Raw genomic sequence first — 20,042 nt, 5'->3', positions numbered from 1 at the left:
AAATAATAAAATGGCTCCCGGTGTTGTGCATGCTGGCTCGCTGCCACGGCTCGCTCGCTCGGACACTTGAACAGAACAAAGCCATTGTTAATGTTATTGCTAACACCTGTGCTTTTCCCCACTCTGTCAAGTCAAAACGCCTGCCGTGAAACCCTGGTGGTCCAACCAAAGTCGATTTTTAAAAATGTCAAGAGCAGAAAAGCACTCTAAGCGTTTCAGCCTTATTTTTCCAGCTCTGTCTTGTACAAAACAACTAAATCATACTTCAAAAACCCAATAAAAAAAAAACAAAAGTTGCTTTTATATTTACATCCAGCTCTGTACCACGAGGAACAGGCTGACTTTGTGTTCTGGAGGCGGATGTGGTTTGTGGTGGACAAGCCATAACCTGCGACCTCCACCCGATGGCTCATGGGATAATAAGTTTAGCGTGGAGTAAACTGGCAGTTATAGGACGAGAGGAAAAGGGGGGTGGTGACGGATCTGGGTTTTGATTGGCGGATGGATGGAGGAGACATCTTGTTACGTTTGCCGTATTAGTTCTTGTCAGTCTGCGGCACCTGAACCGAAGGGATCACATTGATAAAACACTGCGGACATGTAGAGTTTATTGAATCCATTTCACAAAGAGTGAGAAACTGACAGCCGTGTAAGTCTTGCTGTGGCTCATTAGTTCATGTGGGACCAGTGTTTTCCAAATCTCTGAATATTTCATACTTTCAGCACTTGCTCGGTGTTATAAAAGTGTAAATTGAACAACTGTAATTAAAGCTGTGTAATAAGTACTAACAGAGCCTGAAGTTTCTGACCAAAGTCCCTAAACTTTATAGGGAATCGGCACCAACACTCCAACGGTATTATATGGCAGAAAAATATACAGCGGATCTGGAATATAGTTCACAATTATAGTACCGAGGGAATAAATGAATTGGGCATGAAATTGATACTGCAGCGTATGAAAAGAATTGCTTTCAACTTGGAAGAGAGCCTTGGGGACCCCCCCCCCCCCAATCCCCAACCCCCTTTAGATAAACGCAAAGATATGAGGCAGTGGCATTTTTTAAAACATTTTTTGCTGCTGCTACAGACAGGAAGTGGGAAACAAGTGAAAGAGGGAAAAACAAGAAACAAGAAAGCGAATCAGCGAGGGAGGAAATTAATCGACTGTGCATGAGAAAAGAGAGAGAAGGGCGCCGATGCCTTGCTCATTAAAAAGGCGGATGCATCTGTGTATCGGACATGGCTGCCTCAAATGATTTGTAGGACATTTTCTTTCTGTTGCTCATCTGTCTGATGATGAATGTTCAGCTCGGACCAGACCCAGTTTTTTTTTGTTTGTTTTTTTGGCTCTCATTTATTCCCTTACATTTTAGTTGCAAAGCTAAGCATCTGTTATCTTTTTGTTTTGGTTTGTTTTTTTTTCCTAAAAAGTAAATAACCAGATCTTTCAAAATCACAGAATGTTGTTTAGACACTGCTTACTGCTGTTCTTAAAGTATTTTCCAAAAGAGACCTCAAATCCTTGTCTAAGTACTGTGCTGATTAAAACAGTGTGACGCTTTGTAAATCATGAATAAAACAAAATATTCTTCACTCCCTTTTTGAAACATACTCAGCTGAAAACAGCACAGAGGCAACATTACCTCGTCAGCTTCTTTGATTTTTTGTAAATGTCGTCTTATTCCGAATGTTATGCCGGCGACATGTTTCAAACTGGAGGTACTCTGCTAGCTCATGTTAGCTTCGGGGCTACAATGTCTACAACTGCTTGGCGGTACCATCAGCTGCCTCTCTCGTCGATCGTTGCGGTCCAGCTCAGACAGCATCCGTGCAATCATCCAGATTTAAAACTGTGAATACGAAACATGTTTGGCATTATCGGGGAGTCAGCGATGAGTCAGCGAGCCGCCGAGAAGCCTGAACACTAGATCTGTAAACCCCTCACATTACAGGATAATCTGTGCCAACGCACAGTTTTGAACTGGTGCTGCTCCAGTTTGGAATAAAGAAGTAAGTCTGCAGCACAAGAAAAAAAAAAAAGATTTTGTTCTCCGGGATGCAAATTGGGTTTTAGAAAGAACTTTCCTTCCCTTCCACATTTTGCACAACATGAGAGAAAAGAGGGAAAAAAAAAAGTGTTAGGAAATTCCAAGTGTTTAGCAACAGACCCTGAGAATTTGGCGGTAGGAAACCATCAGAAGTGAAGACATGGGAGGGAGAACAGGCCAAGAACCAGCACATTTGTGAATCAGTAGAGGGAACCGTTAATATCTGTAGCAAACTGACTTGAACCCGTTCAACAGTGGTAGAGATATTTCATTGATGTCAACATGTTGGCACTAAAATCAGGGGATCAGCAGCATCAGTAGGGATTAATGTTCTGGGGACCGTGCCTGTTAAAAATCTGTTTTTCGGCGCAGCAGCTCGGATGTTTTTTAATCCAGATGTTTGAAGGTTTTTGGAAAATACCTTCACAACACTTAGCGTCCCGTCCAATGACCTTGTGGGTCCTTTAAGGATTGGCAGGCTTTTATGTTTCGGGAAAAGTGGATGCTGAGCTCTGTGGCTGGAGTGTAATGACAACACATGAGAGGCACAATTTGGGTCAAGCTTTGACCATCTGCTGCTACGACTCAGCAGCACTCCCTCCTGCAGCAGCAGCAGCTTACATGCAGATGTGAGCGTGTGTGTGTGTGTGTGTGTGTGTGTTGCGGACACTCGAGGCCCTCCCTCGCGCGCTTAAATGAAATCATCGATGCTGGACACCAGGGCTTCGTGCGACGGCGGGCGGCGAGCTCCCGTCAACAGATGGCTCATGCAGAGGTTCAGACGGATCCATTTGTTCCCCCTAAACAAAGTTGTCGCCATCAACCCGCCAGACCGCCGACACCAGAAACCCCATTAGCGCAGTTTAGCGGTATGGGCGGGAGACTGAACGTGAACTGACGCAGCAAAACGGGCGAAAGGAACATCCATCTGTTCGTTTCCCCCATCGCGCTACGGCGAGCGCATCCATCTACCCCTTTCATCCGTCTACCCTGCTCTCCATTATTTATGAGACATTAGCTCTGTATGTAATTAATTGGTGCTGTTAATAGCGAATGCATCAAGTTAATGATTTTTAATTAAGGAGATGTTTTGGTGTTGTTGATTATGCCTACAGGGCACATATCTGCTGTGGTTTATGTAAACTGTCAAGTCCTCCTTTGTCTCCGTTTAATGAGCGGAGTCATGGTTCGGGCTGCCGTCACTGAAGGTGATGCAGCACGCGGGTCTGTTCAATCCGGCCGCGGCGCTCCGTGTGTGCCTCGAAATTCTGTTTGCTCTGTAAACATCTCAGAGGCCCTGCGACGTCTCGATGCGTTGCCCCCCCCCAACGCTCGGCAGGAACCGTCTGACCTTTCCAGCCATTGACAACCCAAATAAAGCCCCGCACGTATGTCCACACTGACGACTGTATTTCTCTCTCTTGCATCACGAGGGATAAACTCTCATCCTTTTTGTCACAGATCAAAGGTTTCTGTCAGATACAATCACATCAAGGAGACGATCTTTTTAGCCTCTCAGATCACATAGCGCAGAGGCCGGCGTGAGACGGGAGTGGACCTGAATCCCGGGCACCGGCGAAGTATCAATTAGGCCGCTTTTTCAGCGAGTTTAACGATTTCACATATGCAGGCCTGTTTTAGCTTAGAGTGGAGCTCTGTCCTGTTTTCTCAGGGCTCAACGGAGAAGCTGGATCATAGAGTAAAGCTGTGGGCTTTTCATCTATGTCTCTGTGCAGTAGCTCTGTGCCTGTTTGCCTTTTTTTTTCTCCCCCTTCTGCCAGTGCAGCAGCAGCAGTAGCAGCAGCCTATATGAGGACAGTCGGTGCATATCAATCAGGACGGAGGGCGCTTTCTGATGAGGACCACGTCCCACCTCTATCGCACGCTGTCGTCGATACGTGCAGATGCATCGCGGGGGCCGAAAGAGAGGGCCGTGGTAGGCTGGTGGTGCCTGTTTGTTGTTTTTTTTTTTTTGTTGTTGGTTTTTTTAGAGCAGGAAGAATACTGTAATTTTGAGATGATAACAGCGCTGTCAGCGAGCGTGGGAGTAACTATTAGGGTTAGCTGGTGCAGAAGGCACCGTCTTGTTGGTAAATGGTGGTTCTGCGCGGCGGCGTGGTTGCGGCTGGGAACAGTCAGTCAGCAGTTTCCAGAGCACTCTGTGGTGTTGGTCTGTGGAAGTGGATGCCTCGACTCTCACCACACCCTCATGAGTGCGTCTGCGAGGACTGTTTGTCTTTTTAAGCATTTGAGGAACATCAATGTTTCATTCAATGAGAGACTTTTTTTTTTTTAAACTCTTACCAAGCGAGAGCACATCTCGCATTTCTGTCCGATTTCTTGAATTATGCACCCGAGCGTCTATAATAAGAGCTTACTCCAGGTCCTGGGAGGCGACGCGGGCCACAGACTTTAAGTGGAGGGGCAGACGTCATACATGCGGTCCAGTATGTGACTCAGCCATGTTGCCAGCATGGTGGCGGCTGTTTATGCCCAAAGCGGCGGCCGCAGCGGGGAACCTTTCCGTCGCTTTTGTGTCTACGTGCGTCATTCCCGGGCCCTGCATCATTTATGCTGCACCTCAAATGAGAGCCTTCTCGGGCTAAATAAAGGCTACTGGGTCTTATGTAACCAAGTCCGAGTGTGCAGTAGCAGTATGCTGAGTAGAAGGAAGAGACACAACTTGTTCATATTGTTCTGGAAATATCTCAAGGGGCGTCACTCCGACAGGCGCCGTGGCTTCACTCACATGGATGAGATGTGCTTGTACATCCGAACCAGAACTATATATAAAGTTCAAAAAGTGAAGAAGACATTTGGAGGGAAACTGGTCGTTTTGATGGTTGCTTAACAAAACCCAGAGTAGCCGAAACCCTGATTAACGGCGGAGCACAGCACGACGATAAATGCTACTCTGTTCTGCTCCCTCTTTGTTAGTTAGCACGTGCGTCAGTGCCGAGAAGCTAATGCGAATCGAGCGGCTAATGGGTCTTTGAACAACAAACGTAGCTGCAGGATGCTGTTTTAATGTGCTAATTCTGTGAATGGGATAAATGAGGGGTAGCGGCCGGCAGGAAAACCTGACCAGATCACACAGACAGTGATTACACCACTTAGCAGGACGGAAGGCCGCGGGGCTGAAGCTGAGGGGAAACGTGGCTGTGATGTGCGCGACGTTATGGATGTGACAGGACGGACAAACATATTTTTATTATCATAATTCAGTAGGAATGTTTTCAGTGGTTTATTTCATGCTGTTCTTTGACAGTAAAGCTGCTTACATGAAAGCTTTTTTATATATATATATATAAAATAAAGCCTGATCAAACGACATGTGTGTCATGTGAAGGGGGTTGTCCCTCTGCTGATCCCCTCTCTGCTTTTCAAGCCGCTTTCTGCAGCTTTAACCGTTCTGGTTCGGTCTCGTCACCCTAATTAACATTTCCATCAGTAGCTGTAAACTTCCTGCCCAGGTAATAGATCAGAAAGTTAGCAACCAGATTGATGAACATACTGGAGCATTTGAGCTTAAAGGAGAGTGAATATTGTGCTTTAAGGTGTGCGGCCTTGCATAACACCGGATTAACTGACAACTGCTGATCTTTGCTAGCCGCAGATAGCTACGGTTAGGTAATTATCGCAGTACCTGACCTGAGAGTGAACACAGAACTGGGACTGAACAGAGCCTCCATGACTTGCCGGAGGTCAGTTTGCCAACAGGGGATAAAGTACAGACAGACAGACAGTGCAGTGATCCAACGATTCTGGCCAAGACTATGACTTCAGGACGGCAAGGTAAGTCAGCCGGAGACAGGAGAGGCATGCAGCGGGAGGGAGGTTGTAAAAACGGCTGGAAGGTTTTCACATCTTGCTCTGTGACTGAAGGGTTCGGTTTGATCAGACCAGAAGCGGAAAGACAAACCCACGAGTTTTGTCGAGTTTGTGTGGAGTGCATTTTATTGGCTGAGTGAAAAGGAAACTGAACTTGAATGCATGGAGGTGTGTGCGGTTGTGTTTTTCTGCTTAGGAAGGAAAACAGAAGTATGAGTATTTCATTTCTTCACATTTTGTGAGTTTATTTTGTCCATTTGGCGTATACCTCCCAGCTGAAACTTCTCGGACTATCCTGCCGGTACTAAGCGATGCAAACTAAAATTCTAGCCGTGCCTTTGTAAATCGCTGCTGTGACATTCACCGGGGTGGCGAGGAACACAACTCCAAATTTACAAATGCTCCGTGCCTGATAAGTGTGTTATTGTTCGCTGCAACAATAAGCTTACATAATACTCAAAATTGTGTTTGTCGTTTGTTCTGCTGCCCCCAAAGTGCACAAATTCAAGGAACGCTGCTTTAAAGGCTTTCAATTGAGAATGTCACCCAGCAAAGTCATCACAGTTTCCCCTGACCCTCGTTCCCGCATCACGCTAAACTGTCTCCAATAAGACAAAACGTAGAGCCACGTCTTCCGAGTGACTTTCGATGTTTGTTACGGCCCAGTCCTCTTACCTTCTGAGCTCTCCCTCCCTCATCTGCTCAACGAGACAGAAACCACTGAAACGCGAACAAACTGTGACTTTAAACTGTCACTTATTCCACTAACTCATCGTCGGCGCTTTGTCTTCAGGCTTCGTTTCATCTTTTCCTCTCACGCGCTGCTCTTCATTCTTCCCCTCACACTTGGAGTATTCTTCTACCATAACCTCGCATGCACTCAGATGCGACGCAATTATTGCCTGTCCCCGCTGTAATAACAGTGGTTAAGACGGTAAAACAAGCCCTCTACCCGCCGCCCGCCTCTCAGTCACAGGATCAAAGAATGCTGGAGATGATGTGGATGGGAGCGGCGCTGACACCGGCAGCACCGCAAACATAAATACTGTCACCGCCTGGCACTGCCTCACAAGGAGGATCTCAGAAACTTCAGGAGGTCTTGGAAAAGTCTGTGCACGAAAAAAAAAAACAAAAAAGAAAAAAAAAACTACTTGATGACCTCTCAACTCTTGGAATAGGCTGCTGTCACCTGGCTGGTAATTACCTGCCAATCAGGGCAGTAGATGGACCTGCAAAGTAAAAAAAAAAAAAAAAAAGGGGGGGTGGCAGTCAAAGATCAGGCCCAGTCATCGGGACGGCGGGAGGAAAAAAAAAATGTATTAGGAAGAGAGCGAGGGTTGAGGTACAGTGAAAAGAGCTGAGACAGAGAGGCTCATAATGAGGCCTGTGAAACAGACACAGCTGTCAGAGCGGCGGAGGGAGACGGAGACACTGGAGCTGGAAACACACACCCTTGTTCCTCATCTCTGGATGCCAATTTTGGGGCTTTTATCTGGGGACGCCATTGTGCTCCATTTTAGGTCTCTGATACTGTACGCCTGCTATTGTACAAGACAAACTGCGAGGGATACAGCGGCGCTCGCTGCTGTCGAGCAGATGATTAGAAAGGAGCAGACGGGAGAACGGGAGCGCAGAAACAAGGGAATGGAAAACTCGGCTACATCTTGACATAATGTTTATCAACTGTATGAGGACTATTTTGGGAAATATTACAGGATGTTACAATTGGTCACCGATGGTTAATTGATTGCATGATGTTTTGTCTGTGCCGTGTTGTCAGTTGCACTCCTTTTGACGGCCCGCTGATGTGAAGCGGAAACACATTCGCCTCCCCTGTTGGATTCATTATTCAAACCCGAGCATCAATATTGTATTGCTCCTAGTTCCTGGAGAGTTGCTCCCGCCTGCGCATCAACTTTGACTTTCCCAGCCCTGTCACAGAGTTTGCGTTGGCTTGTCTAGAAAACGGAGGGCCTCTGCAGCGCGTTTCAGATCGAAGTTCTTATAGACGCGTCGCGTGCTGTGAATTTTAACGTCGGCACTTTGTGGAACGCGAGAATGTGAGAGGACTTTTAACCAAGAAATACAAACAGAGCCTTCGTGCATGAGATGCTGATTGTCGGACTGGGAATGTCGCGCAAACAGGTAGCCTGGGAACGAGACGAATCCGCGAGCTCATGTTTCATTCTCTCTGGCAGACGCGTCTGGTCCCTCTCCCATCCAGACAGATTTCCAGCCGATCTGCGCCGTATCAGGCAAATCACAGTCATTTATCTAAAATGAGGCGGGTTTGATACGATGACTGACGGAGAAGCATTACTGGGCCAGATTTGGAAAGTCACATGTCACACGTTTGGCTGCTTTGATTGATTGTCGGTCTGTTCGGTAGCGTCCGGTCTCCAGGTCGGTGCGGCAGCACAGCGGGCTCAAGAAACTCAAGATCCTGTTACTGAATTGCATTTTCTCACCTCAAATGTTTTCAGAAACACATTGTGGGCTGCTGTTTTGCTGAGATTGTTTGTGACCAGGCCGCCGTGTATTCCTCAGCCCCAGTTGTACGTGCAAGTCTGAATGCTCTGACCAGACGTAGGTAATGTTTTGTTGATCTGGTTGGCTGCAGGTCCATCGAGAGGGACCAGACTGATAGGCCTTTGTGAGTTAGTCATGTGATGCCAGGCTCTTACAGAGTTTAAAAAGCTGTTGTGATGACGATGTACTCAGTGACACAGCTTTCTGTCTTGTAATCGGGAGTCCTGCAGCCATCGTGCCTTGCAGACTACATGACTGATCAGCGGCAGGGGGGCCACAAACCACAAGATCACACGTGCGAGACATGAGGCGGGAATGAGGCGGACCAGATTTGCAGCGAACAAGACGAGGAGGGGAAAAGGAAGAATGAGTGAGAGGCTGCGTAGGCAGCGGGGGTTATTTTTGCGCTGAAAAAGTAAAATTGCCAGCTCGTATTGAGGCTCACAAAGGACAAAACAGTAACAAATGCTGAAAAGCTTGTGTGTATGTTTTCTGATAGAAACTATAAGCTATTACTGTGCTCGCTGCATACAGATGCATGCATGATGAGACCGGGTTCAAGAGAGCTGCTGCGGATGACGGCAGAGGAAAGAGGGAGAACGGATGGCTGTGACTCATCCGGATAGTTAGCCTGCCAGATACCCGGTCGGCGACACTTCGGCGAGCTCCTGGATTGTGTCTTTGAATAGTTTTCGCGCACTGATGTCGATCGTGGGAGTGCTTGCTGATCAGCCTCTGATCTGGGGCTTTTTGTCAGCAATTTCTAAAAACCGTTGGCGGGTGATGAATGAATGAAATGCATGAGGGGACTTTCATTTTCACACAGTCCACAGGAGCTCGGGGCTGTCCCACGGCAAAGTCAGCAATAGTCTGAGGGCTCCGTTGTCAACGTCTGAGCCTCGAGTGTACTTTCGGTGATCATAAATAACACTGTTGAAGCATAGTAAAAGATGGCACTGTGTCTAGATCTGTATGAAGCCATGCATTCGACTGCTTTTTCACCAAATTATCTCTGCTTCTTGGACTGGTTCCACTCAAGATTCCTGGAACTTCTGGTGCTTTGCAGTGAAGCAGCCAGCATCTCCACCAGATCTGAGTGGAGCCGTCGTGATCGAGGACACGTCATCAACGGAGGGTGCTGCACGGTGCACCTGGACCTTTTCAGTCTCCAAACCAATTTATTTCTGGTCGAAAAATGCTTGAAACGGTTCCAAACCAAACGAAACTGAGCAACATTTCGTCCTCTGACCTCTTATTTTAGCAGAAGGATCAACTTCCTGTTTCGTGCACTTGAAGGTGGGCAGATGAGGGAGCAGGTGGACAGACTGAGGATCAGCGACCTGTGACGCGCTGTGGATACGACTGCTGAAGCTGCCGGCAAGATGGACCGAAAGGTTTAGTGGTACCACACAGATGAATCTGAGCCCAAAGGAGCAGGAACAAAATGAAATTGAAAAGAAAAGGGGACGCTGGAACAGGAAGGCTGAGAGCGCAGGAATTGATTCATGTTATTTCAGCGCTGCAAACGAGTAATTTCATACCAGTGTTACAATCGCCGAAGGCAAAAACACCCTGGAGAGAATTAGCAACAGCCAGGTTCATTTCACCTCCCAGTTAATCACTCATCACTTCACAGTCCTCCACGCCTGTGGACGCTGTTTTCATCAGATAACACGCAGAAAAACAAGTGTCAGTAACGTTTTGGATTTTCACCCCATCTCCACCAGTGTGGTAAGTGGCCATGTTTAATTCATAGTTATCTCTAAATGATGTAGAGAGCGCCGCTCGATATTGCTCCGGACAACGGCCGGCTTCTGCGAATGATGAAAAAGCCATTAATTGTCGCAGGCTACTTTTAGATTCACGATTTCTTGCTGAAGTCTGCGCTCGTGAGAAATGCCGCCCGTTTCATTTCAGGCCATGCAAACTGTTGGGCGCCATCTCACTCTGTCACTGCCATCCCTCCGTCCTCTGCTTTGTTATCGGCTATCTCATTATGACCACTGTTCCTCCTTCCTGGTTCTGCTTGGCTTGCCGGCTGACAAGCTGAGCGTAATGGAGATGGGTAGGAGAGGCTCCGAGCGTCGTCCCCCTGAGCACAGAGATACGAAAAAAACTGAATCGCTGTGAGAATTATTATAATAGGTTCATTTGGACTTATGATAGTTTGAATTTGTTGCTTCCGTGTGCTCTTTTTCTTCCCTTTCTCCTTTTTTTCTTTTTTAGAAACCCTCTCCGGCAGGATGCCAGCAGGATATTGAAGACGGGCAGTTCTGGAAATATCCAGACACGCAGACGAGCGATGACTCACCGTGATTTGGAGGAAGTACAAGTAAACATTATGAATCCATTTTGCCGGCGATCAGGAAGATGTCTCTTTGTTTTTGTCTCAGAGAGTGGAGTGAGCTAACGGCCACCGAAGCGTGAAATAATATTTTTACCTATGGATCGAAGCCGAGTGCTCGGTAACAGGCTTTGCCACTGGATCATAGACACAGAGGAGGATCCTGGGAGCGTTGATCAGTGCGACAGATTCACTCGCCGCCTTTCCTGTGAGATTGACTGGTGCCTCTCTTAAGGCCTTTAACATTTTGGCAGACTTCGTATATTAAGTCTGTGCCTCTTTTGTCCAAGAAAATTTGTTCTCAGTCTCCCTCTAACACTCTTTCACACACACACACACACACACACACACACACACACACACACAGGCCTCCCTCTCCTCTCTTCCTCTTTGTTCCCCATCTCCTCCTCTCTTGCTTTCCCTCCCTCAGCGCCCAGGGGTGCTCATTTTTCAACAAGCCATAGTTTGCTGCGGCCAGCTTGTGCATCACACGCGAAAGAAATACAGAATAAAAACAACACACACATACACACAGAGACAGACACACACGTGCAGCTGCTGCAGAGTGTTTGCATTATAGATCCGCGGATGGAAAAACAGCAGTGGCGGGATACCTGGAGGTAATCACTGGGAAATTAATTTGAGGCGATACGGGCGAGTGCCGATTGATTGTCTGCCTCCTGTGTCGCTGCGATGCCCACAGGAAGGCAGCTGGTCTTCGTCTGAAGTGCCTCGGCAATAAAGAAAACATACATTCATGTGCACATATAGACACCTCAAAGCGAGAGCAGCAAGATGAGACGTTTGAGGAATACTAACAGAGTCTCGCCGGGGGCCCGAGGTGGAAATAAAAGCATGCGAGCTGACATACTACTCTCATTACATCAGGGATTGTAGAGCCCGCGCTTCATGTATCTGGATGGAAAAAATGAGCAGATAGAAAAGTTTGGAGGCGTGCTGAACCTACTAATGGATAATTTAGCACATATTCTGCCTTTGCATCTCCCTCCACTTTGTAGAAAATGCTCTGCAGAAGCATACTGCTCATTACAAGTGTCCACAGCTTTGAAAATAAGCGCAGGATTAACATTATGAGCTGTATTTATGGATCTTTGATTAATGGCACTCCTCCCCGGCCGTCTGCTCCCTAATGCAATATGTATGCATTGTTTTTCTTTTCCCGTTTCCTCTGTGACTCTGAATGGACTGCAACTAATTACACACGCAGTAAAATGAAAAATACAAACTGCTCCTGCGCATTCAATTTGCATTAAATCAGCCTTTAATGTCACTTCATTTTAAGCTTGATAAAAAAAAATAATAAAATCTGAATAAAAGCCTCTTACAAAGATCTGTTTCCGCCGCGGTTGTTTGTGTGAAAAATCAAACAGCTGTGTCGTCGCTTTGTTCCGAGAGGCGAGGCCAGCGCTGAATCGGAGTCAAGCTGGAGTGCTTTAGCCGAGCTCGGCTGAACCTCATTATAACTTTTCAATTAGAGGGTGATTGAAGTCTGGGGCAACTGCAGAATCAGAAACTCTCCAACCAATCGTGGGCCTTTTTAATCATTCCCTTTGGTTCAAGGGGAAACTATGAATGAGAGAGGGTAATGAATGGCCCCTGTGAACCGCGGCCCCAACCGAAAATGGGACGCTGAGTTGTGTTTTTGTTGGAAAAGTAGAATTTTTTTTTTAAATAAATGGCAATTGGAAATAGATGGAAGAGAACGGAGCGTTGTCACTCACCGCCACACACAAAACGCACTGTACAAAATGTGATAAAACACCCTGTTTTTTAATCCATCTGGGAGCCACAATCAGCAGCAGCGTCTTTCTCTTTTCTCGATACCATCTGCTCCGCGCCTCGTCATCCTCGAGGATGGGACCGAGTTACAGAGGCTGTCCACCCCCCCACCACAGTTAGAAGGTGGCAGGTATTCATCTTTTTACTATCAGAACACATTTATTAACATTATCTGTTGTGGAGTTAATCAAACAGCTGCAAAGAGATACAAAGTTAACCATGAGAAGACTCAAAATGGCATGAAACGACATGAAACAGAGTGACGCAAAGTAACTACAAAGAGATGCAAACTAACCCTAACGTAATGCAAAGCAACCATAAGGAGATGATTAACAACTACAACGAGATGTAAAACAACTCCAACATAATGTAAAACAACCACAAAGAGACACAAAATGACCCCTACATAAAGCAAAACCATAAAAAGTGACTTGTAATGGAATGCAGAGCCACCACAAAGAGACCACAAAATAACTACAAAAATGTAGAGCCACAAAAACACAAATCAGAGATGCTAAATGACCACAAAGAGGCATGAAACAACCACAGAGATGCAAAACAACCACAAGACATGCAACATGACCTCAGTGAGATGCAAAGCAACTACAAAGAGAGGCGAGACAACCACAAAGCGACACAAAACAACGATTGAAGGCGTACAGCAACGTCAACATAGTCCAAACCACATCCAGCCACAGTGGGAAACCACAAAGAGACATAAAACAACTACAAAGAAACATAAAACAAACACGAAACAACTACAATGAGAAATGTAGGCAAAAAACAAAAGAATCCAAAACAACCACAGAGAGACACAGAACGAACACAAAGAAACATTAAACTATAAAGAAAGTTCAAACAACTACAAAGAGACACAAAACAACAATAAAGAGACACAAGCAAATAATAAAATGACACATAACGTCCACACAGGACAGTCTGGGCCCAGTCTCATATCTCTATCTTTGCGTGACTATTTGGCATCACAAATCGCAGCTATTTACTGATTTCATACCAGAATATATAAATTAACCTATTACACTTCACAAAATTGTAACTATTGTTTTTGCCATGAAACCATGGCTGTATATGTGCCCGAGTGCTGTGTCCGCCCCCATACATTCAAAAGTTTACAAACCCGCCCCTGCTGCGTTCAGTCTGACAAAGTGTTTAAAGTTCCACTTCTGCACTTTGAGAAACAGCACAGCAGCCAAAAGAAACCGGGACGCCGTTCTGCCGCCTCTCTGATACAGACACGATACAGTATGTTCGGTGATGTCAGCTCATCTCATCTGCTGGCAGATCATCTCATCCCACTCGCTGTCTGACTGACTGACATCCCTCTATTCTGCCTCCCGTCTCTCAGGTAGCAGCGGGCCACATGGGGGGAAATCTAGCACGTTTTTTGTTTTTTTGTTTTTCTAAGGCAAGGAGTGTTTCGCTGTTACACGTGGGTGTTTTCTCTTTTCTTTTTCTTTACGTTCACACAAACTCCCTAACTCCTCCGCTTTTCTTTCTCTCCCACCCTTCCCTCCGCCGAGAAAGAGAACTCCTCCTCGGGTGCAGTTGGTGTAAGAGCCCGGCTCAGATGACACGAGCCTGCCAGCAGTCTGTGGCAGATTCCTCCAATCCCCTCTTCGCGGTCGTCTTATCCCGGGCCTCGTTATCCCAGGGCTCTGGCTGTCGGCGCACAGCAAACGTCCACCGACTCTGCTCTGAAACGCACCGAGAGCATCTTCATTATGTTTCGAGCGAACCGGTCACATACATCATGGTCCGTTGGTGGGGGGGGGCCCTCATGCATACCTTATTTCAACAGGGTTTCGAAGGAGTCCTCCCTGATAGAAGACTGAGAAAAGAGTCTATTTCTGTAGAGCGTCTGATGTGCATTCATCTGCTCATTTGCTGTTTCTATGGTGAAACCAGCCTCTTTTTTTCTTCCAGGACCTCTCTCTCTCTCTTTCTCTCCCCCTCTCTCTCTCTCTCTGTCTCTCTCGTATTTCTTTTCTTTCTCAGTCTCATTTCAAACCTTAATCTTCACGTTTCATATTTTGGGGCTTTGATCAGTTCTGTGCACGGCTCATCATCATGCGAGTCGCTCCGCACAGCCGGGGGCTACCATCATTATTAAAAATCAAAACAGTCCTGGGCGTTGCAAATACGCCGACGTCAAGCCACAGTCTTTTTTTTTTTTCCCCCTTAATTATACATCACAAACAAAAGTTCCCACGGCCTTCAAAAAGGTGTGAGTGTGCGTTTGGACGCTGGCACTGCGCGGCCTCTCTCCCCGTCGGTGGACGCGAGTGCTCAGGTGTCTCCTTGACGAGCCTTTTTCGAGGGCATTCGGCTTTGGTTTGGATCCAGAAACTTTTATATTCTGCTCCCTCAGACGCCCTCAGCCGGCTCTCTGTTCTGACACGTTATGCCTGCCTGTGTTTGCCATCTTTCTCTCTTCGCGTTCGCCCCTTTGAAGTCGGGCTTTCTCGACAGCCTGAGCTCTCCTACACTTGTCATTAGGAGCAGCACCCTCCCTGCTCTCCCTCTCTCCCTCCCTCTCTCTCTCTCTCTCTCTCCATCCCCTGCATGTCTCGTCTCACCCATGAGGTTTTAAAGCCTCACCCAGAGCCACCGGCTGATCAACTCCCAGCGGGGGGTGAGGGGGGGAGGGGGGAGGAGGAAAAGTGAGATATTGATGTGACGCAAGCCTTTAGTGTCACTGTGGAGGAATGAAAGCGGCGCAGTCTTCTTCTTCTTCATTAGTGCCTAATTACATTTCCTGCTTATAGAGTGAGACTGCTCCTTTGATGTAACACTAATTAATTGAGATTTTTTAAGAAAGAAGAAGAAGAAAGAAACGATAGAAAATGCAACATTTTCTTTTTTTTTCCCCTCAGTAGCTTTGGAGAAGGATTAGCCGAAGCACCGGAGTTATTATTGCTGTGATTATCCGCTCTCTAAAATAGCATTTTTGCAATTAAGTTGATTAGACAAAACGGGAACAATGAGAATCAATAATGATTACACAACGTTCGGGGGTAATCAGTTGCCTCGCCGGCTATAAATATACCGCCGGAGAAACGCGTGACGTGGTGCCGTTTGGTGGCGGGAATGATGTAGCGGAGGAGCAGCGATGACTTCAGGTCACGGCTCGGGGGCGGGTCACGAGAGGGTCGCGATGATTTATTGTCCCGCTGATGCTCCTCTCTCATCTGTAGTCCTCAGGTTAAGTTGACCTCCGCTCCCCGGATCACAAAAGCCGTCATAACGAGCTGCTAAATTGAGCACGAAGGTTCATTTCCTGACCTTGGGAAAACAATCTGAGCTCAAGGGTAGCGTTAGTGGCTTTTTCAGGGCTCTGGCCTGTCAACATGTGGCAGAGTGAAGTCTTACTCAGGTGATCCTACTGTAAGCAGCGACTGTAACCCCCCCAAGGGGCATCCTGGTAATTGTTTGCCCTGACCTAGTTCACCTTTCCTGATATCACAAGTCCCTGTAAGTCATCCGGCTCGGGGGCAGTTACTCCATCTCTCGTACCAATTAATGTCAGCGAGGAGACGGCGTTTTTAAACAAATGAACTCCGCCGGGCGAAAAGCCTGGAGGTGATCGTGTGTTTGGTTTTGTGTGTGCGTATTGTTCCGTGGATTTCCTATCACAACCCACTGGACTGGGAACACTTTGTGAGAACGAACCATCAGCGATGAACAGTAAATCTAAAGTGGATTAATAGTTACGTTATTGTTAACAAACGATGAGATTCTTTAACTATTTATGAAGCAATTGCAATGATGAATAAACACACAGCTTTATAATATCCATCCAAATAATGTTTAAAGATGAACTACATAGAATGTATGAAGTCTTATCAGTTGCAACTTTACAACAATTGGTTCACAACATAACAATATTTTATAATGCTTTATCTAAGTACAGAAGTTCTGAACAGACAGAGGTGAAACCTTTTATTTCCTCCATTTTCCTTTAATAACAAGACAAATCTAAATCGTTTTCTGGAGATCTTGAGATTCTTGAGTTATTTCTGCCTTTGATCACGTGATACAAGATCATTTTGTCTAATCAATCAGCGATATAGTTTATGACAGAATCCAATCTGTAAAATTTCTGTTGTGAATTTAGATGAATATTGATAAGATTCATTAAGAGTCTCGTATTTTCAGCTGCATTTTTTAAATTTTACTATATGCAGTCGTGGCGAAGAGACATTTCCAACAATGGCTTCAAACGAGGCTCGTGGACTCATTTCCACAGGCCACATTTCAGCCTGACAGAAAAGTTTTCGGTCCGTCTTGAACCGGAGCATCTGCAGATATGGGACGAGCCACTGAAGTCTGGCGCGATACGAAACGAATACGTCCAAGTTTCTGTTATTTTTAGCGCTGTGTTGACTGTCGGCCTAGTGGACATCTGCACCTCACTGATGAGCACGGTCCTCATGTTGCACTGGTGATCGTCAGGTGAATTATTCAGCGTCTCGACAATGCCAAAAATGATCTGTATTTATGTCGCAGTGAAATATAAGATGTGTTGATCCACACTGAGCAGTTTGTGCAGCCTGCTGAAAAATCCACTCAACTTATTTGATTATTGGAACACACTTCAGTACCCCACATGGTGAGGGGGCTTCTCCCAAGAGGAGGTGATGGAGGACTTATTAACTGCTATTAAAATGCACCTACAGCGCCTGCTCAAAAAAGTCCTCTGGTATCAGGCGTGATGTGGACGACCCCCCTGATCTTTCCCCAGCCTCCGTTGACTCCTGGCTGATGACTTTGGGGCCATTTCATTACAACAGCATTTCATTTTAACAGCAGAGATGTTAAATGGTTTGTGATAAGTGCCGAAGCCTGTGACTTGATGACCGGCTGCATGCCACCGACTGTCCCGCCGGGAAGTTCCTGGTGGTCCTCGGTAATTTAGCAGCCACCTTCCCCGGTCCTCGTTTATGAGATTGTTCTGAGATTTATACCTGAACTCAGTCTTGTTATTCATGAAGCTCAGGCAGAGTTCAACACAGCCTCCCTCTTAGAGCAGCTTGTTTATTCAGTTATGGGAAAAAGAAATACCTATTATTACCTCACTAATATTGTAGATGTTAAAATTCAGAGTTTAGATTTTTCTCAAAAGAACAAACAGCGCCCTTTAAGTCTAATATTCTTAACAATCTGTGGTTTTAAATGTGAGTTTATAGTATAACGTAACTTTTTGTATGTTAAGATAATCTAATAGCCTTCAAATTCCAGCTCAACCCAGACTTTTTTTTTTTTTACTTTTTGCAAGAAAGCAAAGAAACAAATTTCTCACAATGTCAAACTTTAAAAAAAAATAAAAAAAATAAATGGTATTTACGTCTTTTTCACAGAAAGCTGGCGACAGAGCATTGAAGTGGGTAAACAAGAACAATGCTCGCTTCTTCTTCTCGCCCCTCATTACACATTCGAGGGGGGAAAAAAGACAAAGAAAGAATAAAAACAAACAAATAAAACAATGGCCGTACTCTTCCTCGGTGGGTTTCTGTGGTCATCAGTTCGTATGGTTACGCTGAGCTTTGAAAAACAGATCTGTTGGAAATAAATGTCAGTGAGGCGTCATGTGGGTCCTCTCATGAGCGCTGTGATGTAGTCGCGGTTTGAAGTTCTCGCCCCCGCCAAACATCTCATATCGAATTCTCCTCCATAAACAAGGAGGTAGAGAATTCTGTCAGCCAGGTTTCAAAACAAGGGGACAATTCATTCTTATTCTGTTCTAGTCAATATCTTGTTATCCCGCATTTAGGCAGTTATTTAATTAGGCTTATGATTGATACTTTGTTACAGCAGGTAGCCGTTAGCTGCTGACGTCTCACCTGACTTACAAACTTTTTATCCTCATCCTGTTACTACACGTTGTTTTGTTGTGCTAATGTGTAATAAGAGAAGACGCTCACCTTCACGTAGGCTTTTGCAGTTTGATTGCGCTTGATTTGCTAACCCAGCTGTCCAGGAATGATATTAATATTATTAATTAGTACTTCATGCGCACATTATACGTATTTTGTGGACACGATTTAGTGTTTCGTGCGCACGTTATAGTTCTACTGTGGCCACAATTTTTTTTTTGTTTTTTTGACCATGTCATGTCTGGAGCTCCGTACCAAAGCAGTGACTTTCTGGACCAGCAGAGAGCTTGTGTCCGTGGAATATCAGACAGCAGCAGTGACAAACTTTCAACCAAAAGTTGTCGAGTTTGGGACGAAGCCAGAACATATGAGCTGCAGTTCAATCAGATCGCCTGCATTTAATACAAAACAGTGTCAGACTTTCTGTCGTCTGTTCTCCTTCCCCTCTCTCAGGTGCCACATGGTGGAGGAGAAAGAAGCTCTACTCTCCCACGGCCAAATCACTCCCGACCGTTTTAAGATAATCTGTCTTTGTCTTTGTTTTCTTTTGGATGATGGAGGTCTGGTAGTTTCGTGGCTTTATTTGTTGGTTTAGTTTTAGTTTTTTTGTTCTTTAGTTCATGAAGGCTTGCTGTGTGGCCGACCCAGACCACCTCTGCCTTTTTGCTGATTTTGTATTAAGCCTCTAGATTCCCATAGTTTTGACTAATTTTGGTATGATTTGTAAATAAACATTCACTCTCTTTGGCAAACTTGTTTTCGGTTGTGGCGTCTCATGGTAATATGTTGCTGGTCACGAGGTAGAAGCCACCTGTTTGTTTTGTCGAGGCCGTTACAGCCATTTCGAATCAGAGGCACTTTCATACGTATTTGCAATCCCCTTGTTTGTTTGTCATCCTGTAGCATCTATTTAAGGGCTTCAGCTCATCCAACATACAGCACCTCGCATGTTAATTAGGACCACAAAAATAAAAAAAAAAGTCTCCTGTTACTACCTGATAATTACAGAATTGACTTCTCCTGGTCTGCGGAGCTCCTAATGGTCCGGTCCAGAGAATATATCTGACACGCTTCCAATTTGTCCACCAGACAGCTTTCTCGGGTCGCCCGACAGATGTCTCCTTCAAATTCCCAGCGCTCGTTTTTCTAAATCTGCCGATCGAACGCGGAGTGTTTATGCACCCGGAGCCCAGAACAGCCTGCCAGCTTATGTGAGGTTTTGCACAAACACCATCTTCATCTGCATCCCTCTTTATCTCTCTTTTAACCTTTCCGTTGTTTTATCACTCCGCAAAAGCACTCTGAATGGCTTTTGTTTGCGATTCCGCTTCTTCCAATTAACTCGGGCGCGAGGGCAAAAAACTAATTCGCCGCCTCCTCTGACCTCTGATGATAATCATACTGTTACCGCGCGAGACTCGACAGGAGCCATTTGCAGGTTTGTATTGGTCCCAGGCTGGACGGGAGGCGTTTTCCCTCCTGGGGAAAACTGCGATGATGATGAAAGCGTAACAACACGACAGTCTTGGGAATCATCGCTGCACAATATTTTGCAGATGGTGAGTATAATTAGCGTCCTGGTATTAACGGCACTTC

At 45.8% G+C, this 20,042-nt stretch overlaps 1 long non-coding RNA gene across 1 annotated transcript in view; it reads left to right on the top strand.

The window, feature by feature from the left end:
* The window catches only part of LOC119020399, a 121,810-nt gene extending 102,501 nt beyond the window's left edge, over positions 1-19,309 (top strand). The window contains exon 4 of the long non-coding RNA XR_005075305.1: positions 18,900-19,309. This is a non-coding gene — a long non-coding RNA (uncharacterized LOC119020399). The remainder of the gene's footprint in view (positions 1-18,899) is intronic.
* Positions 19,310-20,042: the final 733 nt, after the last annotated feature.

Source organism: Acanthopagrus latus, chromosome 1 (genome assembly GCF_904848185.1).
Source record: "Acanthopagrus latus isolate v.2019 chromosome 1, fAcaLat1.1, whole genome shotgun sequence".
NCBI lineage: Eukaryota > Metazoa > Chordata > Actinopteri > Spariformes > Sparidae > Acanthopagrus > Acanthopagrus latus.
This window is presented reverse-complemented; position numbering and strand designations above follow the sequence as displayed.